Below are 26,410 nucleotides of genomic sequence, written 5' to 3' on the forward strand. Positions count from 1 at the left end.
GCGTCTTGATACAGGCGGCCAGACTTGTCGACAGCAGTGAACGTGTACTCTTGAAGTCGTAGTGGCCAACGACCAAGTCGACCTGCCGGATCCTTGAGTGAAGACATCATAAAGCGTGGTGATCACTTACCGTGGTGAAGGGTCTGCCGTAAAGATAGGGACGAAATTTACCGAAAGCCCAATGAAGAGCAAGGCGCTCTTTATTTGTTATAGAATAGTTCCGCTCAGCTGCGGATTAGAGGTGGCTGCCGTAAGCAGTGACGCAGTCATGACCATAATGATTTTTGCCAAGGAAAGCGCTGAAACCATGACCACTGGCATCGATGCGTAGTTCGGTCGGCGCAGAGTCGTCAAAATAGGCCTACGCAGGAGAATACGTGAGTCGGTAGACGAGATGGGAAATAGCCAATTCTCGGTCAGGTCGCCAAGAGAAAGGGACGTCTTTTTTCAAAAGACTTGTTAGGGGCTGCGCGATGACTGCAAAATTCAGCGGCACATTACAAGATTTAGCCAAATAAGGGAAGGAATCTGTAGAAAATCAGAGCGCTCTTTTGTAAAGCTCTTGTCCACTGATGCTATTAAAGCACATCGGAGTCGAAAACCAGATATCATCAAGGGTCTGTATTTGTAAACGTTCAAAGGGTCTATACTGGCGAAGACACCTTTCGTCTACATTTTATGAGACTCTGCGATTCAAGCGGCCTACGCAACGCAATGAAGATGGAGCGCATCAAAAGCAAGAGAACACCTCAGCGAGCTCTGCACATGCATTTACGAAACGAAACACGGCCACTGATCAACTCCAACCTGTTTGCCCAATCGAGTTTTCTTGTGGTCCACGACAAGCTGAAGGCATGCAACAAAAACCTGTGGGCGCTCATGTTGGAGCTCGAAGCACACCACACCAATGTGCAAGTCGCAGAAGATTATGCCTCAGTAGCAGATGACGAAAACGTTGCTGCTACGCTGTCATTACTGAATTACCACACAGAGGACCACAAGCCGTCGACGTCTGAAATCCCCGACAGTGTGGTGACCAATGTCCAGAATGAACGTATCGTCATTGCATGTGACCATGTACTTGACTATCATATTGTCGCAAAGACACAGGGACACGGGCACAAAACAGGGCGATTACTTTCGTAACCAAAGACCTAATGCACGAACACCAGAGACGCGCCCACAGAACTACTTCGTTATTTTCCCCCGAGGCTGGCCACTATAGTTGCCAGCCTACCTTGCGTCAATTGCCCTCTTTAAAGAGCGAGCGTCACGGTTGATTGACTAAGGTGTTAGAGATGACCAAGAAAAAAGATAGTCACGTCAACAACAAAAAATAATCCCGCGCTGTTGCGGATAATAGCAAACGTTCGAAGTGCTCATAATTCTCGGGCGTGGTACGGTTTCATTCGTACTAAATGTACTATTTCTGTACGTGAACGTTTTCAGTTTAAACTGGTATCAGAGCTTTGGGGAACTATCTCATAATTCACGTCACTGAGGCAGCGCACAACTTCGTAAGGGTCAAAGTCCCGTCGCAAGAGCCTCTCCGAAAGCCCACGATGTCGAACTGGTGTCGACACCCATACATAGTCATCTGGTTCATGGTGGACGTTCCTTCGGCCTTGGCTGTAATGGCGAGCGTCGGTATCTTGCTGTGTGTGAATGTAGTTCCGTGTCAGCTGGCGGGCTTCCTCGGCTTTCTCAACGAAAGTCGTCAACGCTGTTATTTCCGCTAGTGTCTTGGTTCACGGGGAGCATAGCCTCTATTGGTGTTCTGACGAGATGGCCATAAAGAAGCCCAAATGGTGTAAGGTCAGTGGTATCTTGCGCAGTGGTATTATAGGCAAACGTGACGTATGGCAAAACTTCATCCCAGGTTTTGTGCTCTACATCAACATGCATAAATAGTATGTAAGCCAGTGTTTTGTTTAACCGCTCCGTCAAGCCGTTCGTTTAGGGATGATAAGCTGTTGTTTTCCGGCGGTTGTTGTGCGTCAGCTTGGTGACTTGCTGCAATAACTCGGCCGTAATTGCTGCTCCGCGATCGGTTATGAGAACAGCAGGTACACCATGATGCAAAACAATGTCTTGGACGAAGAACCTGGCGGCATCAACTGCAGTTCCCCCAGGCACAGCTTTGGTTTCTGCATAGCGAGTCAGATAGTCGTTTGCGACGATTATCCACCTATTTTTTGAGGATGACGTAAAGAAAGAACCAAGAAGGTCCATTTCCACTGGCTGAAACGGTGCTCGAGGTGAATCTAAAGGCTGGAGGAAGCCGGCAGGCTCTGTGGGTGAAACTTTACGCCCCTGACAGTCACGGCAGGTGCCGACATAGCGCTAAACGGAAGAATACAGCTGTGACCAGTAGTACTTCTGTCAGATGCGCACAAATGTCCTAGCAAAGCCTAAGTGATCGACGGAAGGATCGTCGTGGCACGCCTGCAAAACTTCCTCACGCTGTGCCGTTGGATTGGCTAGGAGAAAAGTTTCCTGGCTGCTCTCAAGATTTCTCTTGTAGAGAACGTTATTTCGCCGGCAAAACGATGTTATTCCACGTGAAAGCCGGCGTGGAACAATAATGTCTTCTCCTTGAAGATGCTGGATAATAGGAAGTAGCTCGGTGTCTTCACGTTGAATTTCAGCCATCCGAACCACAACGACGATGCCAAGAAACGGTAAATCCTGTTCAGTGCCTGATGACATCGGGAAAATAGGAGCACGCGACAGGCAGTCAGCAAATTTATGCTTATGTCCTGATCGGTAGACCACTGTTATATCCTACTCTTAAAGGCGGAGGATCCAGCAGGTGAGGCGGCTTGATGGATACCGTAGATTGGCAAGCCAACAGAGTGAATGGTGATCACTCACTGCTCAAAATGGCCTGCCGTATAGGTAGGGTCGATACTTGCTAATGGCCCAAACCACAGCTACGCACTTTTTTTCGGTGGTAGAGTAGTAAGTTTCTGCTTTTGTGAGACTGCGGCTCGCAAAAGCGAACACACGCTCTGCGTCGTCCTGCCATTGAAATAGAACGGCTCCGATTCCTACGTTGCTGGCATCCTTGTGAATTTCAGTGTCGGCAGTGTTGTCAAAATGTGCCGGCACTGGAGCTGTCTGCAGTCGATTGCGTAGCCCTACGAAGGGTTGTTCTTATTCTTCCGTCTATACGAAGGGCACATCTGGACGTGCCAATCTTGTAAGAGGTTCCGCTACTTTAGAAAATCCGTTGACAAAACAGCGGTAGTATGCACAGAGTTCGAGGAATTGCTGAGGAGCCTTCTTGTCTCCAGGATGAGGGCAATTGGCAACGGCAGCCAACTTTTCAGAATCTGGTCGAGCACCCCTCGGGTCCACCACGTGGCCGAAAAACTTGACTTCCTATTAGCCAAAGTAGCACTTTGAGGGCTTGATAGTAAGGTTTGCTCTCCTTATTGCAGTGAGGACACTTTCTGGCCTTGAAAGATGTTCGTCAAACGTGCTTGAAAACACAACATCATCCAAGTATACAAGACACGTCTGCCACTTTAGTCTATCAAGTGCAGTGTCCATCATGCGTTGAAGTGTGGAGGGAGTGGAACAGAGACCGAAAGGCAGCACTTTCATTTCGTAGAGCCCATCGGGAGTCAGAAACGCGGTTTTCTCACGGTTGCCCTCGTCAACTTCAATTTGCCAGTACCCTGACATGAGATCTAATGATGTAAAATCTGGGCATGGCGGAGACGGTCTAAGGCGCCATCAATCTGTGGCAGGGGGTAAATATCGCGTTTACTGACTTTGTTAAGTCATCGGTAGTCGACGCGGAAGGGTTGTGTGTAGTATTTTTTCTTTACTAGGACAACAGGTGATGCCCATGGACTTGTTGAGGGTTGAATGACGTCGTCATTGAGCATTTCTGGTACTTGACGCTTAATCACTTCTCTGTTCATCAGGCACACATGGTATAGATGTTGGCGAAGAGGCCGGGCCGACTCCTCAGTAACGATGTGGTGTTTTGTAATGGTGGTATGTCGAACTTTCGATGCTGTGGAGAAGCACTCCGAGAATTCCGTCACAAGATTAAGGAGCCACTCTTTCAGTGAATCTGGCAAGTCTGGATTAACGGGAGTGTCACTGCTCTGGTCAGCACAAGCTCTTGCATGCGTGAAAGCATATTCAATGTGTAGACATCGGACAAGTCGATAATTTCGCTGAGGAAAGCGACAGTGGTGCCTCTAGATACGTGCTGAACATCATTGCTGAAGTTGGTCAGCAGAACTCGAGAGCGTTTATTCTTTAACCGAACAAGGCACCGGGCTATGCAGATATTTCATGTCAGCAGCAGCGGGATATTTGCATGTGCAATGCCTACATGACTATTCAATTCGTCGAAGACGTCGCAGATTACCATGGTCAGCGCGCTACTCTTCAACGGTAACGTGACGTTATCATCATCAATTCTCAAAGAATATACGTAACTGCCGTGAGGGTTGCTCGCTAAAGCTTGTGACATAAAAAACGTCACCTGCGACTCTTGCAAGTCGATCACGGCTCCAGTTTTATGCAGAAAGTCCAGTCTAAGAATTAGGTCCCTTGATCAACTTGCCAGTATTACAAAATCTCCGAAATACGTAATGCGTTATTTCTGACTCGCGCTGTGCACCGTCCCACCGGAGTGAGAAGATGGCCTCCTGCTGCACGTATCTGTGACCCAGGGCACTGGGTAGAAACCTTCTTCAGCCTGCCGGCAAAACCCATGGTCATAACGGAAGTTTCTGCTCTAATGTTCATTAGCGCCATTACTTCTTCGTCGTCCATGGTCACCGCAATGTACGATGTCACCCCTCTTAATACCACGTTTGACTGCGTCTGTACAGCTTTTTGCTGCCGTTGCTGTCGTCATAGTGGAGGATCTTCCATAGAGGCAGCGTCAGCGGCCTCACCTCCGGAGGTCACTGAACTCAGTTTTCTTGACTTGCAGGACTGGACTAACGGCGTCTCGGAGTACCGTGGGAATAGGCTGGGCTTGGTGACCTGTAGTGAGCAGGTGACGACGAGCGGAGTTCTTGCGACCGATGTTCGATACTGCGACGATTCGAGATGAAACATTTTGTTGGCCGTGGTCGCTCGCCAGGTCGTGGACAAGGGGCATTAGGCGAGAACTCACGGAGACCCACATGGCGGTATGAACACATTCGGTAGATGTGCCCGGCTTTCCCTCTGTGCAAACAAAGGGGCCTGTGGTAGGTTGTACGCCAGGTGTCACTCTTCCTCGGTCGTGCTTTGGCAATCAACGGTGGTCGGCGAGGACGGAAGCCTACCTCTATTTGCTGAGCGCTTCACTCATTAGGGTAGAATACGCTGAGAACTGCACCACGAAAGACGTCGCACTGCTTCCGCGTAGCTCATTTAGACGCAGCCTCTCTGTTGGGCGCCTCGGACTGTTGGGGAGTGTGAGTGGCTTGCCGTAGCTTGGCGCGTACCCTATTCGCAACAGAGAGCTGCTCGACAGTTGAACCAGTCACCTGTATTTTTTGTAGCTCATCTTTAATGGGGGCTCTGATGAGCTCTTGCAACGTGCTGATGTCATTGTGGCGAGTGACAGAAGTGACCTCACTTGGACGTACACCACGGTTATACTTCCTAGCACGCTGTTGAAGAATCTTCTCTATGGCAGTGGCTTCCTCATAGAACTCCGCCTTTGTCGCAGGTGAGTTTCGAATCAGGCCGGAAAAAATGTCTGTTTTAACGCCACGCATTAGGTGGTGAAATTTATTGTATTCGGTCATAGAGTGGTTCGGAGGCCTGAAAAGCCAATCCATGTTTTCTATGAAAGTCGTCAGCCTTTCGTTAAGGCCTTGAACCCTTGCTGCTATAGCACGCTCTGCTGTCTCTTTCCTGTCCTTTCGGGCAAAGGACTTGAAGAACGGCCGGTGAAACTCATCCCATGACATAAGCGTAGCTTCATGGTTCTCAAACCACGTGTTTGCGGAGTCCTCGAGAGAGTAGTACACATAGCGTAGCCTACGCTCTGGGGTCCAATCGTTGATGACAGTGACCCGATAGAAATGCTCGAGCCAGTCGGCGGCATCTTCAAAAGCAGCTCCTTGAAATGTCTTCTGTGTCTTGGGCTGGTTGACAATCAGGCGCGCTGGTACCGGCGTGGTGACGTTAGGCAGGGTTTAGTTCATAATCCTCTGACATTCAGGCAGCAAGCTGTGTTGTGGCTCGAGCCCCTGGAGACGACGGCACAGGGGTAAGCTCGGCTAAGCTACTCAATTGGCTTGCGTCAGAGGTGCTCTCTGGGGACTATATAATCTACCATACCCCCCACCTCTACGAGAAAATGTCACAGACACAGGGACGCAGGTACAAAACAGGGCGTTTACTTTCGTAACCAAAGGCCAAAAGCATGAACACCAGAGCACGCGCCCACACAACTACTTCGTTATCCTTCTCCGAGGCTGGCCACTATGGCTGCCAGCCTACCTTGCGTCAATATTACACACAAGCTCGTCGGCTCTCGCGTCCTTAAACTTGAGCTGCTTACTTAAATGGAAGCCCATTGCAGTGACAACCTTCTTGAGCCATGCTCAGGCACGTAGTTCACGAAAATGCCCCTATGACAAACATCAAACGGTTCCAATATTTGAAAAGCCTAGTGACTGGACAGGCATCGAAGGTTAACGATGGCATTCAAGCCCCGAACGAGTGATACGAAGACGCCGTCAACCGTCTAAAAACCACTTTGGAAATGAAAAATTATTGAACAATAATACCTTGCGAACCTGTGAACGCTCGTGCCAGTAAAGTCCTCCGGTGATGTGGCTTTCTTGCGCAACCTGTTAGACACCGTCAACATCAACATCAACATCAGAGGACTTGAGGTGTTCGGATGCCCAAAGCTCTCCTATGCGGCCATACTCGTCGAGGTCCTCACAAAAGAGATATCCGAAGTTATCTGGGTAGAGTGTTTTGAACAGCAAAGTCGCCAGATGAACGTCGAGGGGCTTGCAACATCGGAGACGAAACGTCGAGAGCTACTAGATTACGGGCGCATGGAGAAGGAGGCTTCAAGTAGAAGTTGGCAAAGACCAGATCGATGCACATTCCTCTTATCATGATGGGTAGTTTCCGTTCCGCCAACCCGCACTTCAGTGAGTGCACGTCACGTAGGTATTCGACTAGCCATTCCTTTCTTTCTCCTCTGATGTCAGCGTGGAAGTCTCCCGCGACTATAAAAGGCTTGCATCGACACATCTCGTCACAATCAGTCAGCGTGTCTTCAAGGCAGCACTTAAGCTGTTCTTTCGGCATATTAGGTGCGAGGCACAGCACAAGACTTGGAACTTCACCGACGCGCACGGCGACGCACTCGAAGCAGGAGCATCTTGAGAGGTTCCGGGTCATTTTTCTAATCAAATAAAGAAAAGTAACAAGACGTGCGTACAAGAGATTCGCGCAAAATAGTTGTAACTATACATCTTTTTCAAACGCGCTCAAGCCCTGTCTTCTTGGGGTGATAACGTTGCAGTTTAGTATTCGTGTCAAATAAACAATGTTACGGTGAACTTATGCGCACAAAATCGCTTTTCTGGCACAAACGTTTTATAGCTACGATCATTCATATTGTGACGTGTAAAATATGTAAAAGAAATGCTTATCAATGTTGTAAGATCGCAGCGCCCATTAGTCGAAAAGAAAATCATGTATAGTCAACGGGTCCAGAAGCTGGTTCAATACAGAAGATACATATCAGTTAGCCACGCACATGATTAGACATGAAAAGTATTGATTTCGTACATACGCAAGTTTCGTACCATCTACAATTTACGTATGAAAGGTGAATGAAACTAACTAGACAAGAAAGAGCGTTTGATAGAATTCTTGAAGTTATACGCCTAGTTTCGATTTCTAGAGAAAAAATGGTCCAGGAGTGAGTTTCGAAAAAGTGCAACAATCACTCGCCATAAGCATATTTGCAGAAGGGAATATTTAAATTTCAGGCCACCTCCGGATCGGCCGGCGCAGCCCGGAGCTTGTGAGCACTTTGGCGGTGGGTGCGCCGCCCTTTCGAGACGGCGATAAGACGGCGACGTTAAGGTACCTAGTTCAATGTAGTTAAGAATTCGCCGGCATTAGCCTTCCCCTCTTGGCGCTTCCGCTTGACTTTGGTGTTACCCACGTTGGTGTTACCCACGCGCCGTCTTCATTTTCCAACGCTATCAGCATGCTTCCCTCCCACTTCGTCGGCGTCGCTGGCCTTTCACTGCCAGCGCATGCGTTCATGCTTTTCTGGCTTGTGCCTTGTCCGTGTTTCAGTTGCGACGTCGTCGATCCCGGCCACGATCGGCTCTTCTAACCCTCGCAAAGCTGGCGACAGCCGGTTTAGGCCAAATCGCCTCGGTGCATGTTTCAACGGGTGAAGGAGCTTCACTTTCTGGTGAATTCTCTATCGCAGATAACAAGCCGAAAGGTTGTTCACTCGATGTGTGCTCGTTCTTTGCCAGTGGCGGAGAGGGTAAAGCGAGAGTTACCGCGCACTGTGAGAGAAGATATGACCTGCTTGGTACCGGCCCAACCCTTAAGGTGTGGGGAGCGCGCTACGGAGCGTTGACGTGGAGACACTAAAAGACAGCATTTCACAGGCTAGTCAAATACCTGCTGCGCATCTAATAACCGTGAAATCTTCCGCTCAATAATCATGCCACATTGTTTCTGTGACAGATTGAATCTAATGTTTCTATCTTCTAGAATTTTTGACATCCTCGCATCGTGCACCATGAATAAAAACGGGGACTACAAACGTGTCTGTGCTGCCCCCCCCCCCTAATATCTATGTGCCTTGATCAGTGAGATCTCGTGGCAAAGAGAGCCACAATGAACCGCACTGAGGCACCATGTGCTGCGCGTCTGGGGGCAACGTTGGGCCAAGAGATTTTGCCACAACGTTATGACGTTAACTCTACAGAGCGTAACAGAAGTCGGAGTACATGCCGTGAAAGTGGACACAGCCACCATCAGTGGTTATTGCAGCCATAAACAGGATGATGATGATAATAGTGATGATGGCACAAAAAGTACTAGTGTTTTGTTAGGGATAGTCCAAATGCTAGTGATCAGCGATAAATTGGACCCGCTTTTCATCAGATAATTATAATAATGACACTCAGGAGGCACAAACCATATGCTACGTTTATTTGTCTGAATTACTCAGTTGCTCATAATGTTGGCCTTCTATATGTTGTCACTTCGGCTTTCAATATTAAAGTGAATCATAGTCTACGTCTCGTCTATCTATAAAGTACTAACATTAAAAAGCGTAAAAACGTATTTTTGAAGCTCTACTAAAATGTAAAGAATACAACGAGTCAAAGGTCTCAGAACCACAATAGGAAAAAGGAGGTGCTCATGACAAAATATAATTATAGAAAAGTGATATATTTTATGTCGAGTTTACTGTCATGACAATGCAATTGCTGCCTTGAACGGTCATTGATCAAAAAGACTTGGTGTGGGTCTGAGCTCCATCGGTGACTTAGAGATAAGGTGAAATAAGCATTTTCATGTAATGGGCACTCCTCATCCCTGTTGCCAATGTAGGGTAGCATACCAGTCGATCTAGACGGGTTAACATCCCTGCCTTTCCTTTCTCTCCAGTTCCCTGTTCCTGTTCCTGAGCATACGAAGCGTCCGTCTTTGTGGAACCGTGCCTACTGTGCTCGGCTTCTGACCTCAAGCACGCAGGTTGCATCCCGGCCGCATCACTCGCGTTTCGGTGGGGGCAAAGTGTTACTGTAATCTGTGCGACGTGCGTGCGCGTTAAAGAACAGCAGATGGTCAAAAGTTCCGGGACCTATACTATGGCGTCTCTCAAGATCATCTCGTTAATTTGGGACGTAAAAAAACATATTTTATTATTATATTATCATCATTACGCGTAGATCCTGAACAAATTTTGCGGTTTTTTTTTCTACACGCTACTATCAACGCCAGCGTACTTACCAAAATTACGTACCATGCAAAGTGAAATCGGTTGATCGCCAGCGAGGGCAATGTTTTTTAAGGCACGGCACTCTTACAGCTATATGTTAAAAGAAGTAGAAGGTAATTTATAGCTGATGTCTCTCAGGCACGGACCAATCGATTGCTTCTTTTTTATGACGTCTCGTGATATTATGGTTGGCGTCACAAGCTTTCTCATAAAACCGACCAATGTCAAGAAAGAAAGTGCCCTTGTTCTTTCTCTATTGAGCTATAGTTTAGTCTTTTTGAAACTTTATACAATAGCAAACAAAGATTACAAAAGTGCTTAGGTGATACCCCCTGGGGTGTTTATAAGTCCCAGGCCTCTTAATAGGCTGAACCTGGAAGCGTTCAAACACCCCTGCACCCTTTTGAGACACTCGTATTCGAAGATTGAGGTATTTATAAAACTTGGTCAACATTACACTCTCAACTCGGTACTCGTGATAGTCCCTCGTACGGAAACTTTCAAACCATAGTGAATGAGAGCTGAGGAGTTATTTGTTACTCTTTCCTTTATATCAGAGAAAGAACGCAATGATTTTTAGAACTTTTTGATTAGGTGCCTTTATGATCGATTGTTTCGTCCCGACGAGGTCTTCCGAAAACCAACTGCAATAGTAATTGACATATATATACATATAAATAATGAAATGCTAATGCATCAATCCCCGGAAATGAATGCTTTGAATTGTTTCGTTTCTGCATGCTGAATCGGTTTCGCATGCACCTAGCACTTCCTAGCAGATCAGCCACCAGTTTCCCACCACCAGTATTGTCTTCGCCTGATCTAGCAACGTCATGACTTTTGAGAGACCTTATTGCTAAGAAGCGTGCGTGTGTGGTCGTGAAAATATACTTAGCTGTTCAACTTGAAAGAACAGCGTGTGTTTGTAGTTTTACTGCAGTGTTATTGAAATGATTTATTTGAACAACCTTATCAAGTGGAATATCAAAATATAGCATTAGCTTTGCACCCTCATAGTGTTGAACCGTAACAATTTTGTGAAATTTATGCCAGCTGTTCTCTAATGCTGCTTGTTGAAGTAGGACAGTATTTATTCACCAAAACATCATTTCTAATTGTCCCCCGCAAGCTTCTAAAAGCGGAGCTTGAATAGCACTGCTAGTAGATTATAGCGGGAAGTTTTCATAATGCAGTGTAGATGTCAGCATGACATGGCTACGAGGAGTGGGAATCATATGCAAAGAGTAGCCAGAATCTTGAAATGGGTACAATTTGTGCTGGCAATGGAACGCGCCAACCCGCCACACACATGTATACTGTGTACTGATTCAAATCGCTTCCATTGTATCTTTTAGTTGTTTGGAATAAATCTTCTTTTGTGCAGCGTATTTCAAAGCTTTCTCAGCTGTAATAACCTAGCTTGCTCTTGAACGGGGAGGGCGTGACTATATCCGTTCAAGTGACGCGTAATTCCAGCGAGTCATACGAGTGAAGTGTCGTCAGCCGACGTCAGTTCTGATTAGAGCATTACACTAAATTGTACTTTTGCTTAGGGTATGTCCATATTGATGGCATTTTTAATACTTTGGGGAAGCCTGACATGTCTCTTCAAGTGCTCCTCAAACATTTTGTAGGTACGAATGAAGCGTGTCAATGTGCGATAAAAATGATGTAGTAGGAATAAGGATGAATGAAAATAATGGATGAATGTCCCTATACTTAGAGGACACTACGATAAGCCGTCCTAATCAGACATACGTTCCCAACAATGTGATTTTCGCGGAGCTTAAGCACATCCATTTTTAGCACACACACCGGCAGATTAACGGGCTGTGTCAGTCACTTTCCTCGGAACCATTGAACAAAGCTTTAAAGATTCCCGCAGCCATGGCGCGTCCAAAAACACATCCCAATCATCGCTTGTTGCCACCGCCATTGCTGCCTCGTCTCCTGAACAGCTGGAACAAGCTCCAGCGACACCACCACTTTGAAGTATGTCGCCACTACGGTTTATTGATAGAGCCCTGCGTGATGAAGTCCTGCTAAAGTCTTAGCGCTGATGTGAGCAGAACGGGTGACAGACCCAGCCAAGAGGCTCGGGATAAATGGATAGATTGATAGATTGATAGATACATAGATATATAGATACATAGATAGATAGATAGATAGATAGATAGATAGTTAGATAGATAGATAGATAGATACATATATAGATAGATAGATAGATAGATAGATAGATAGATAGATAGATAGATAGACAGATAGATAGATAGATAGATAGATAGATAGATAGATAGATAGATAGATAGATAGATAGATAGATAGATAGATAGATAGATAGATAGATAGATAGATAGATAGATAGATAGATAGATAGATAGATAGATAGATAGATAGATAGATAGATAGATAGATGAACGGACGGACGGACGAATGAATGGAAGGGTGGATGGATAGATGGATGGTGGACGGATGGATGGACCGCTTAGAGAGAGGCAGGCGTGCTCGAACTCCCTGCACTTTTCTAAGAAATGTTTCCGCATTTGAACACACAGCCAACAATGCGATTCATGCTGAATGCACTATAACAATTATGCTCAACCCAATTGCACCACTAGACACCTTGCCCGCACAATGGCAGTGCGGAGCCACATTCGTCGAACTTAGGGAACTCCATTCACATTGAGGTATCTAAACAGGACCACTTGACCAAACCAATAAGCTTGCTGTTGATGTTTCCTTCATTCTTGCTAAACATTTTCTATTTGCATGTCACGACAATACATGAAATAAACACCAATAGTCTTACAAAACACTTCGCCGAATTCTGATTCGCGGTGTTGTCTACCAGACGAGTGCGCTTACAAGTCAGCAGCGCAAGTGCCAATCATACAGAATAGTGAGTGCCAGGGTGGTGCTTAAGAACGTAGAGGGTTTTCATATGTTCGAGTGCTCCAGAATGTCATTCCTATCAAATCCACTTGAGCGCTCTCTTTTCGGTAATTACTTAAGCATCTACTGAAAATATCAAAAATGATAGCTCGTGAACGTCGGTCAGTGGTGGAGCTGATGTTCCGACATGTGGTCTTGTGTTCTGCAAGGTTGCGACTCATCAACTATGCACTGATGTGTGTATCCTTCGCACCCTCTACTCCAATCGAAGTGAAAAAAGTTGAGAGGCTAGAGGGTAAAACAGAAGAAATTGCGGGTGGCAAAAAGGGTCCGGGTACACGTGTTATTGAATGACGCTTGTCGGAAGAAAGCGCTAATTAACAATGGAAAGTTAGAAATTTGAGGGACGACTTCGCACTTTTTTGAAGAAGCAGCGCACATGAAGCCACAAAACACGGACAAATGACTTTCTTGTTGTGCGTACTTTTGTGCACTGTTTCGTCGATAGTCATGGCTCACCCACTACCTATTCAGTACATATCAGGACACAACATTTATTGCTTCCCGTGTTCAACCTTCCTACGAGATATTCGAGCAATTACCTTTGTTTTTCTCATTTTTGTCGGACGAATTGCCTTCTTCCTTCTAATTCAGCCAATTCACCACTGTATCATCCCAGTGTTACCTCTCAGTTCGCAGTTACCTAATTCCCTTTTTTTTTAATTGAGGAGGCGATGAGAAGCATATACACACCACTGTGGAAGAAATGCGTTGCAGCATTGAAAAATACAAATAAACTGGCCGGAAAGTTAGCTCCAGGACCCCCACCTCCGTTTACAAATGCTGATTGCAACCTTCCATCTTCCCTTTTTTGCGTTGTAAATTGATGATCAATTTGAGGGCACACAACACATGAAACCATGTGATTCGTCCAACACATAACACAAAAGGTCTTGTCAAGCCTTCTTGCTGAAGGTGAAAATGATGTAGGCCCAAGTGCTCAGATTTGGGCACACCTCAGGTGGTCAAAATTTTCAGAGTCCAACACTACGACGTTTCTCATAATCAGATGGTGGTTTTAGGACGTTAAACCCCACATATCAATAACTAATCATCTTCAAGCAAGGTTTCTTCCACTAGAAGACTGACACATTTGAACCATGAGCTACCAGCCCTCAACCATGCACGCGCCCATAAGTAATTGCTATGCTGAGGCCCTTATCAACACGCAACAGCAACATACTCGACCCAAGTTTGATAATGACTTGTAGAAATATCGGTCTTACGTTGGCTTTCGAGGTTTGGCTACATCTAAATACGAATTGGTCTAATATTTGAAGCCGATGAATGTCGAATGCTAGCGAAAATGACTAAAGCTGATATTAACCATCTAACAAATTGTCAATAGTAGTAACGATCACTTAACATTGTGCCTCTTACGTATTGCCAACCGTGTATAAATATTACCAATTCCAACGTTTCGCGCGTAATCTGCAAATGAGGTAGATTTTTGAACGTCTAAATAGATGCATGTTGCCCACCCTTTAGCATTACTGTAAGCAGCAGAAAAAAATCGCCATAGAAATGCTCTCAGTACAGTTAAGTGTGTCCTGGACGTATTTAGTGTAGATATAGGAAGGATATTGCAAGTTATTAAAAAAGTTCCGTTATTCACCCTTTATTTTACCGATCACTTTCTTGTAGATAACAACTGCATAGCCCCAAAAGTAATTATTCTAGGCAACGATCTTACGTTACAAATCATGCAAAAGGCGAAATATACACAAACGCGCACAGCATAAGTTTCTGTCTGTTAGGGCTTATTTGAGCTGTAAGCTCTATAAAATTAAAAAAAACTGAAAGAAAATAGGTATGTGGTGATAATTAAAATCAATAAATCGCTGCCCTTGAAGAGACGTGTAATGCAACATGACCTTGACACATAGCTTGAACTACTGGAAAGTACATGACCCATTGCACCTGTCTCAAAGCTTTGAAAAAAATGGCAGGCCATCGGAACTAGTTTATAACTAAGAGTTACAAACTAAGACTTTCCTTGCTCAAAACAAGCAGTGAACAAGAAATGATAAACGGATGCTTTTCTGGCAAAGCAAAACGCGACAAAAGATCAAAATAACATACGCGAACGCTGGCAACTCTGATCAAGATGAGAAGTTTGATAATATACTTTAACATTTACAACAAAGCCCACGACATCAGTATTTGAGGTAGGTTACTATCTTAAAAAAAACAGTTCCGTGTCCTATTCAAAAGTTTTACTTGAGGTTTCGCTTTTAAGGCTTACACAGTTATAAGGTTTAGAATGATGAAGCTGCGAAAATGTAAGAAAAGTAAATGTATAAAAATCAAAATGTGCTGGAAAACGCTTGTTGCACCAACAGTCATAACTACAAAATGCTTTGTGTGATTAGCAGGTGACTTGGCAGGTACGTAATAAAGACACTGCACCATGTACAAATCTCTACAATCACCACACTACAAATGGTTGATAATTGACAGGTTTTAAGGCTTATAATTAGCCTTTATACTAAAAGGTACTGCTTGGTTTTAATAATATTGGTGGAGTGCACAGTTCTGTCTACAAAAAATTGTAAGAAAAATTTCAAGTGAAAAGATTTTCTGAAGAGAGAGGTCATACTGTTCACGTAACCGTAAACGACAACAATTATGTTTTAAAAAAAACTCCTTTAACTACTTGAATAGAATGTCCAGTATATTTAAAAAAGTGTTACTATGTCTGAAGTTCAGTAGTATCATAGTTTTAGAACTATTTTGAAGCACCGTAGTCCCCTATTCAGTGAGCTAAAGCACGTAATTATTTTCCAGGTGGCTTTCCGTCTCAAACTTACTGTGATTCGCGTGCGTAACAGCGAGGCCACGCTTGATAATGAAAATTTATTTTAAATTTGCGTTATTGCTATGTCACCAAACTTGTCCTGTTTCAAATGAAAAGAAAGGTTGCCAAATTAAGCATCGCAATAAATATGTTGAGTGTGCGCAGTCACTTGTTTACCGAGTGCCCTTGTCATGTGGTCTTGTTTATGTGGCAATAACTGAAAGATGCATTAATGAAAAGCTAAAAGAGCACCACAATTAAGTGCAGAAGGGTACCGATGGTCACTTGGCGATCCATTGTAAGGAGTGCGGTTGTGTGCCTTATTTCGATAACACGTGCGTGCTGTATCGGGAGAGAGAGTTGTTAACCCGTTTGATAGTAGAAGTGGCTTCAATGACACGCGATGATTTTGGTTGTGTTAGTCCACCCTCTATCTCGCTCACGTGGAAAGAACCAACTTTTTTGGATGGGTGATAGACAATAACAGACAGTAATGTACGGGACTGGCACGTGTGATGTTTGCTGTCTACCATTTTTTATTCTTTTTCCCTTTTCACCCCTTTATAAACTGTGACGTTTTCAATAAACGTTTAGTTGAAGTTAAGCGCTTGCGTTGCGTGTTCTTTTTAATAGTGGCTGCGCTTCCTAGCAAGATGTTTCAGTTTTGGTTTAGAGTGCATGGAAACAGTTGAAAAAAATTACCGTAAGTTTTCAATAACTCGAGATATTTCTATCAGTTTTCTTTCTAAATATTCTTGAAGAGACAGAAACTATGAAATTGTCAACTAAAAAAAATGTTTTTACAAAAATTGTACTTTTGAAGATAGTGACGTACCTTTATCCATAGAAAATAAAGAAAATCTTCAGAAAATACACTGTACACACTCGACATACGAAATCTTCTATTGTAAGCTGCAAACAAGGAGAGAAAGGACATACATACGCAAACACAAATATCCAGTTGTGTGTCAGATAGCGGAAACAAAACTATCTTTTGTGAGAAAAAACTGCACAGTACTGGCACATCCTTAACGTAATATACACAAAACAGTAAGCGATGTGTAGAGTACCACCTCCACCAAGAGCCACTTGATCGGCGCCACGCGGGCACGCGAACATACACTGTTACTGAATGCCGAGTTTTCGGCAACTCTTGGCTGCCTCGTCACCTTCTGTTGTCGCCTACTTTTCGCACGTCGCCCGCTGCGTTGAAGCGGCCTCGCGCAAGTGCACAGTGCCAGTGGGAACACCAGTTTCGGACATGAATCTTTTCAATTTATGTTCGGCTTGCCAGAGGTTGCAGCGCCGTGCTACCAAAAACGACCGCAAGGAGATCTCGACACTTTATTATCGCCTTGACGCCGTGTGTCACCGACACGCACGGCAAAGAAGCGACAAATCCTGGGGCAGTCTATGCGTCACGCTGGACGACCCGCGACGCTCTGCGCGAGCGTGGAGGATATTCAGCACCGTCCAGTGTCCCATTGGGTTACGTTTCTCAGCCCTCGCCATTGCTGTTGCACGTTGTCTCACTTACCAGAAATTGGCCGAGCTGCTGGCTGACAACCTCTGCCTCAGTACTCCCGTAAGCTCTCCAGAGGTTCCCCAATTCCCGCTGCACCATCGCCGAGAGTGGTACAAACCTCGCCGCTTTTTTCTCGCCGCCGGCATGCGCCACCAAGTACGCCCTTTATGCACCGAAGGTTTCACTCTCGGGAATTGCGCCTGGCTTTGGCGTCGCAGAAACGGCGCTCAGCGCCCGGCGCTGACGGCGTGAGATACCAGATGCTTCGCAACATCGATCAGTCCCAGCTCCCAGTGCTCTTGGCCACCTACAACGAAGTGTGGCCCACGGGGATAGTGCCGCAAGAGGAGCCGATGCCATCGTCTTCCCCGTGCTCAAGAAGGGTAAACCCGCCTCGGAGCCAGCGTTCTATCGCCCCGTTACCTTTACTTCCGCACCGGGCAAGCTACACGTCAGCGTTACTAGGGATGTGTTTTGATTCGCTGCCATGAATAATTGTTGGCAGCCATACAGGTCGGCTTCTCCAGCATCGGTTTTCCTGTGGCGTGACTTTGCCTACATAGGACTTTTGTTCGCGAGCGTAACAACAATATTGGACGAATGTGCTCTCTTGCTTGAAGGAACGCGAAACCACATTTTGAACCTGAGTACTCATGCAGCTTACACGTAGACGAAGATCAGCTAAGGATAATAAATGCAGCACGTACCATCGAAGTAATAAAGCGCATGCTTTTAATTGTGAGAACCGCGCAGTTGTCTTAATAACAGTCGCTGGCGGGCTATTTGGGGCATAGCTAAACGTAGTTGACGATGTAAATGCTTACAGAGGAGCGAAGAAAACACGCAAGACAGGGAAAAGCGTAAAATTCACAACTAAATTTTATTCTTCCGAAAGCTGATCTTAAGAACCTTCATACATGCGCACGACACCACAGAAAGCAAAATAATATTATCTGAAAACACCACTTCATCAAAACTTACAACATGACAACGGTGAGGCACCCTTGTTTTTAACAACAGCTTCACAGCAAGGCTTGCGAAAGAACAGTGTGAAAAAGCGTATTGGCAAATATACAATATTCGAGTAATATAGAATACGAACAAAAAGATATACTATAGGATGAGTACTACAACTACTTTGCGCAAATGAATTAAAATAAAAAAGCACAGATGAATGAATCACAGCTGTTCTCTACATTCATTCGTGGTGGGTACTAGCACAACCCAAGCCTCTTCATGGCTAGTCATCATTGCTGATTCTCGGGCGTGCGAATCAGTAAGGCATCGTAAATTTTTACGTTATTTTGCATTTATCGTTTAAAGCTGACACTCAAGTGGTATTTGTACAAGTTCTGGATATTCGTTACGCTCTGCGAGTGCCAGGGCACATTATGAAAGGGAGGAAGAATTTTGTTTTGTAAAATGATATGGTGCAGACAGCCAGGAGTCGCTGCCCATGGCCGGTTTACGATAGCTAGCATGAAAGTTCGGGTGTCTAATTCTCTGTTGGGACTCTTGCAATAGCAAAGTCATGAAATACGGCAAAAGCAAGCAGAACATCACAGGAGGCTATTCCGACCACGCTTCCTGCAGCCACCGTGCTTCCGGAGACTGGTAATATCAGCCCCGTTAACCTAAGTGCACACCATGCAATAAACATCGGCCTCATGGAGAGGATCGTGAAAGGAAGCTGTTATAGCAAATGGTCAGGCACGCATTCTTGTCGTACAGCATGAGGTCCTATCAGAGCTTCATACCTCCGCTTGGTTCACTTGGGCGCAAAAGACAGCAAAAGTACACCTCACCTCGGATGATTTGCAACAAGGGTTGGTATCCTCGATTCATGCCACGTCATTCAGGAGTAGAATATAATTTCTGGACTCCTGTTTCGTTCCGCCTTACTTAAGAATATATCCCCATGATAGCGTTACACTTGAGGGTAATCCTAATTACACGCTAACCATCTGGGCCTGTCACTGCTTATACTCTTGGGAAGGACACTTGGGAAAGCACATTCAGAAAAACAACCTGCCCACTGCCAACAAACCCACCTCTTTTATAAACTGGCTTGCCAACATTACTTGAGTTTCTATTCGCAAAGACTGTATGGACGCGAGTTTACGATGTCATGTGTAGGGTCCAATAACGAGTCGTGTTGTCATGGGTCCTTAATGGTGACAATCTAAGCAGTATCAACGAAACCATTGAAAATAGGTGCACGACCTATGGGGCGATTTTCGATGAGCCTTACACGAGTACCAGGCTCACGCATAATTAGACAATAATAATAATAATATAGAATAATTACACCAACAAAAACTACTGAAAGTGTTTAGTTATATTCAATGTGCCAGAACTAAACATTGATCTTGCGGAATCGAACGATTCGTGCTATAAAGCCACTTTGTCTACTTGATCGCACAGTTCATTGTAGACACAAGTTTTCTTACATTGCTCAAGAGTTAGAGTAGTATATCACGCAACCTTTTGTCATAAATCGGTAACTGCTTTGGCACCCACTCAATAGCACAGCTCACCTATTTAGGACTTAGGGTGTATTTGGCGCTATTCAAAGACGCAAGGGTCCCAGAGCACAGTTCTGGTACTCAAGATCTGCCAGGCTGACCTAGTTCTAAATGAATGAAAGGTCTATCTTTTGTAACTTGAAAATGCTGATGCTCTGCCGACCAACCCAACTTCAGACGCACCGTTCCAATAAATAGTCCAATACTTCACACTTAGTTAACTACAAGGTTTATTGTGTGACTAAGTTTGAAATGACACGACAAAACTAAATAGAGTGCGTTTTCAACCCATCTGAACCTTCCCGTACTGTGTAAAATTTTCTTGTGAGAGGTCTAATAGAGTTCGATGGTCGATGTGTTTCCTCCCATAGAAAAAAAAATCAGCTGTGATAGTGATTTTTAAAGGAGGCTTCTTTGTGTGGTTATTATCTTATACTTGAGGTCAATTTTATTATTGTCAAACGTATGTCAGGTGACAAAACACATGTCTTTACTTAGAGTTGAAAAGCTCTCAAAGAAATTCAATTTCCTGTTTCTAGTTTAGGTAGAATTACGGCGAAGGGTTAGAGCGCAAGCTATCCGGAAAAGTGCCCCCCCCCCCCAAGTCTTTTTGCCTACTAACAGTTGGCAGCTTCTAGCAGTTGTTAAAATCAATAGAACACTGTTTGTTTGTCTCTCCCACAATATCATAGTCAGCGCTTACAAGTGCAGATACTTTTGATTCTGCATAATTTGGTAAAAGTTTTTCTCGTGTCCCGAATGCTTTTGAGGACGGTCGTGGATACTCTAGGAGCAAAGCAAGCTAAGATAAAACTCCTTAAAGAGCGCGTGGCCATTCACAGTGAAGATAACTTTTCGGTCTCAAAGTGTTACGTCAAAAAGAAAAACACGTGTGTTGGTATATTTTGACGCTGCGGCAGTATATATGTTTCAGAGATTCTCGAGTATGTAAAACGACTTAATTAGATAGTCTTGGAACGATTTTGGATATTAGGGCTCAGAAAGCAACCATGCAAGGTGACATTCACTATTGTCATATGATATGTGGTGCCAAATATTTCCGTGACAGAACGTGCTTCTAAAGAACCCCAAGCGCTCGATTTCACCCTAAAGGTAACTGTAGTGACGTTCCTGTAGTTACGGTGCTGGACCATTGAGCCGAAAAGCAGAGATGGGATATCGGCTACCTCTGTTGGTTATCGATGAAAGCAAATTACTGGAGGCCCATGTCTTGTATATGTCTCTAGACCCCAGTGCGTCAAAGAACGTCAAAATGATCCGAATGCTTCCACTACAGCATTTTCGTATCCTCCGTCAATCTAGCGCAGTAAGCTCTATAAAAACCTACCATGCTATGCATGAATTCGATTACTAACTTTTCAGGGAACGTCTTATGTAAATATTTAAAATATGTGCATATGAAGAAGTCGTTCCTCGTAACTTCAAGCATACTTATTACCACCTCTGCCAGGATATAGCTCGTCACGATCGTGTTTCATTTTATTTTTCGTGTATATTCCTCTATAAAAATGACCTCCTTGGCGGGTGCTGCTACTACGAAGACGACGACGGCAGGAGTTGGGCTTAGCGAGCCTTCTTGTAAAGCAGACTTAGCCGGTGTGTTTATAACCTCAAGCTTATTGCTCTTTCAAGGAATGGCAACAGGATCAAAACAATAGATGACGCTTAGCCTGTTCAAGTGATGAGTTGCCATTGTACTGACAGGGGTACCATACTAGAGAAGAATTTAATCACGCATACCTCGTTTTTAATGAACAGTTGTATGAACATGTCAAACTTGTTTACCATATTCTGAGTGTGGTTGTTTTTCTCCTCCTCAAGAGACACTTGAAACGTGTACTCACGCACGCCTTCAACGAATCTTTGTTTTACTGATTGACGTAAGCGTTTTAAGTTGCAAAAAACGCAGTAGCAGCAGTGCGGAAAACAATTTAACCGAGTTCATTTTTGCACCTAACTGCTGAAATTCGCAATCGTTTTGCACACATCGCAAGTTCAGATGTATATAAGCAATGCGCCGAATAAAACTAATAATCCAGGAAAATCACGCACCTTTAACGGATGTCGTAAAAGTTCTACTAGATGTTCCAAACGAATGCGAACCACTCTATTTCTTCTGGTGCGATGATTTCGTATGTGAGGTTACAGGTTCGCGTTGTTCGCGTGCTGGTGTAACTGGTACCACGAACGTATCTACACTACGTAACATAGCACTAATAGAGATCTTGACCAGAATTTTTCATAGTTTTTCAAAAACCACATCACAACCACTGACTCATTCCATTGAAAATTGCTAATATTTCATACTCACACGCAAAATCTGCGCAGAAGCTGAAGGAGAATCGAAGGGATTCAATTCCAAGAAAATAGGGTTCTGCATGACTAAATAGGAAACCGCTCTTAAATGGCAAGCTTATATCACTTTCGTGTTCGCATTTGTCAAGTGGCTACGTTTCAGACGAAAGGTGTGAAAGCAGATGAAATACGTCATACTCCAGCTAGAACATCTCATTGCGACTGCAAGCATGCTGCAAACGGTGTATAAATGGCGCATAGGCAAAGCTGGCCTTACTCTGTGGAGTTTCAAAAAATATTGATAATGATCTCTTTTGAGCATACTTGAACCTTGTGTTCCGAAGAAAAGTCACGTTATCAAGAGTTGTTTTAGGATCGTCACTTTTATACAACTACATCGCAGCATTCCATAAGTACTCATGTTTATTGTAACAAGAATATCATATGCCTGTCTGAAAACACGGGTTAAATGGTAAGTCATGTTCAACAAAAATGCCGTCAACATCTTAGTTCATGAAGCTATGATTTAGGTTTTTTTAGCAATGCACTTAAATACTAATGATAAGCAAGACCTTTTCATTTGGCCTCATATTCTGGAGACAATATTCTGGAGACATCCACTTTCCTAGAATGTTCATTTATTAAAATTACCAATCATAATAGAAGATGAATCTTCTTCGGGGATCAAAATTGTCATCTTCTTAAGAATGCAACTAACTTTTCTGTCAGTTCAATGGACGGAGAGGCTACGTGCGTGATAGACCTAAACAAAAGCACAGGGTACATTTTCGACATTGTCGTTTTCATTCAGTTATCAGATGTGTTCCGTATGTTTTATACATGTGGTGTGCCGCCTCTGCGAACTATGCAACCCTATTTAATCTGGTATGTTCAGACTTCACCTACACTAGCTACCATATACGATACTCTTCAGCTATCGCAATAAAAACAACTCCACCTCCCACATGTATTATAAATGAACTACTGTCTTCTTCAGTCCGTGAGTACTCGAATGGGTGCATTCAAAAACTACGCTGTGCTCTTATTCTGAAGAGCACTTGACGCAACTGGATGCTTCAGAAATATTTTCGCAAATAACCACCGCTACCATCGGTTTATTGTTGAAAGTGCTTCATTGGCCTTTCAACAAGGAAGAAATTAGTAATTGCACAAGAGTTCCGGGCTTGTGGCTGTTTCGAGTTTGCATTTTAATCCTGCAGAGCCGTCACGCTTCTTGGCGCTATTGCCCTACGTCTACGAAGTAATAGCTGCTTTAGGAGTCAGCGCAATTAGGCACTGGTAAAAGGCAATAGCTTAACATTATCTAGAGTTTGCACTTTCAAGGTAATCTTCTCACAATATGGACAATGCTTTTGAAGTTAATCTAGGGCTTGCCCTTGACTGTTTTCTCTCGTAAGTTCCGTACCACTGTCATTTGATTTAAAATCCCGTCTCCAACACCCAGGATCACCTACACTTCATCTGTCCAACACCCAACTTACATCCACCGTTCACCAACATTGGTCCATTACTCCCACCATATTCCCATCATCCACCACCGGCACACCATAAACTCATCCTTGGTCCATTACTCCCACAAGTCACAGCCTGTGTGCCATATAACCATCAAATGACCATTATACACCGTCCGTCCAATTATCCACCAACTACCCACTATCACCCATACGTTATTGCTACGAGTTGGTTGGTGATGGGTCACAACGTGCTCATCATGCCAGTTTTCAATGCGGACATACAATTTTTCCATGAACAGTCATCATAATATTGTAGAGAGCTCTTGAGATTGAGTGATGTTACAAGAAAAAGATATCGTAAATAGTGATGTCAAGTTCCTGCGGAGCAGTGATGACTTCACCTTCTTTCAGTCGCCAAAAAGTTTAATGTTGACAACTGTTTTGAAGGTGCATCGAACAATATGCTCAGCGTAATAATAAAACGCATTTGTGCTCGTTCAAGGGTCAATTCGTCTTTAAGGAGATGCCTTAATTCCCTAAGTTTGCTGCTCTAGAAGAATTAAAGAGTAAGCTAACATTTTTTTAAAAAAACATTTATGAAAAGTGGTACTTACGATTAAACCAGTGTCCAGGAAATACTATCCGGGGGCTTACCTCTTGAAGGCCTTGAATAACATTCATGTTCACAATTTATTCTCGGAGTTATACCCCCCTCCCCCTATTTCAACAATAAGGAAGGGATGCTGAAAGCCAGCCTGGCTACGGACCTGCTTACGATCAGAAAGCACTGTTGCTCCCATGCTGAAAAAATATTTCAGTGAACGTTTGTGCGTAGTGCCGGCGGTGGTGTCGCACTGGGAGTAGAAGTCGGAGAATGGCTTCTAGGCAGTCTTGGTGTCTCGTGAGATGTACTTCCTGTGGATTCAGTACCTGGCAATGTGGCCTTCAGTGCCAGTGTTGAAGCCCACTGGTAGGGGCGCTTGCTGAAACACTTCTGAGAGCACTGTGCTGTGAAGGGTCGTGTAAGGAAATGTAGTGGGTGAGCTTGCTCAATGGAACCTTCCCATTCCTGTGGGCTTGCACCCAGACGAAGGTCAAAGGCGAATGAGCCCCGACGTGGCCACGGAGTTCTAGTGTTCGTGATGTCTGCCAAACATTCAAACTGTGGTGAAGGAGCTTATGGTGTCGCCTAATAGGACGGAAAGTTAGGCAGATGATGGATGGTTTTGTCGACCAACACGTTTTGTCACGATAGAGGCGACCGTTCTCGCATTTGCCAGCTGACCAAAATTTACTTATTTATTTGTTAGTAACTGAAATACCTGGTGAGGGGTAATACATGACAGGGGAGGTATAACTTGTAAATCATGGTTTCTATAGATTCAGTGAACGATGTAAGACTGAAGTGGTGCACCGTGTTGGGAAAAAGACGATTTAAGTCTTTTGCAGACGGTAGGAAAATAATTTCATGAGGGGCTAGTGTAGGCCGCTGGGGATAAACTGCTTTTCGGTAGTTATGACGGGATGAATAACGATGCAAAGTTTAAATACTAGCTTGCTGATGTTGAAGGTGACGGACCTTAAGGCATGCTTGCGGCGCTGCTCAATGGTTTGAAGATGAAGACATCTTGTGTTTCGTGACACCGGTGTAATAAGAATAGTCCGAAAAAATAAACCTACCAACGCGATTTTTTATGAAATCAAGCGAACATGAAAGGTTAGTTTGATGTGGGTTTAAACTGAGCAAGCTTACTCAAGTTTTAGTCGACCAAGTGTTAAGCATGCTAATAGTTTACCGGCAGAGGAACAAGAAATAGTTTAGGATGCAGGCGGCCGAGTGCGTCATAAGCACAGTTCGAGATAGTTAGAAACAGACCAAGCAATGTCCACTAAGGTATGATGAAGGCATAAGGTAAAACCAAGGTAATTGTATAATACAAGTTTGCCAGTTTCTGAGCCATCATCACATATTTGGTAAAATTGAATGATTGATGATAATAAAAAAGAAAGAAGTGATGTTTCTTGTACGTTTAGAAACATTACACATCCGTTACACACGAATTTTATGAGAAAAAACGCTATCAGAAAATACAAAAAACTTCAACTTATCCAACATACGGCTGTGATGTGTGAGGGCAGAGCATGAGGTGTCCTTTTCGCTATATGTCAGAAGTATGCAGTCTTCTGCTATACGCTTCAGATGGTGTCTGGCCCTGTTGTCTTGGGACATCTGCAGGTTTATGAGCTTACAAGGCTTCAGAACTTTTGTATAGGTGGTGCACGTCTCTCCAGGAGCCTGAGCTCTTTAAAATAGCGTCCTATCTGCGCTCTTTTTTGTGAAATCTGAATCACCAAAACACTTTTTCCGTTCTTCCAAGAGCATAAAACACGTTCTTAAAAATTCTTCGTTTTTGTACATCAGAGCGGCTTCCATGACAGTGTCGCATTTTGGAGTTGCTCGGTGAGCTGCCAGCAGCTCTACCCGCTTACCCTTTTGTAATGCGTCAGCCACACGTCCAGATCTTCTTCTGACATTCAAGCTTACGGGTGGTGTGTGATATATTGATTTGGAAGTGCAGCTGGCACTTACCTTTGTGTGGTTGTGGTTGTTGAGTCTTCGCCTTTACTCTAGGCTATGACAATCGTTGGCGCTTAACAGCGAACTCACGACTCCAGGAAAGTGCAAACAGCTGTGGCTTCGTGGTACGTTTCAGTGCTCTATGCATCACCCCCCCCCCCCCCCTATGTTAAGTCATTGGAAGTAATAATGGAGTGGCGACTTATTGGTAGACTTGAACGTTGTGGTCTTTCTTCTCGTTGACCGTGTTTGTGGATCATACCCAC

Source organism: Rhipicephalus microplus, chromosome 8, assembly GCF_043290135.1.
Source record: "Rhipicephalus microplus isolate Deutch F79 chromosome 8, USDA_Rmic, whole genome shotgun sequence".
Lineage (NCBI taxonomy): Eukaryota > Metazoa > Arthropoda > Arachnida > Ixodida > Ixodidae > Rhipicephalus > Rhipicephalus microplus.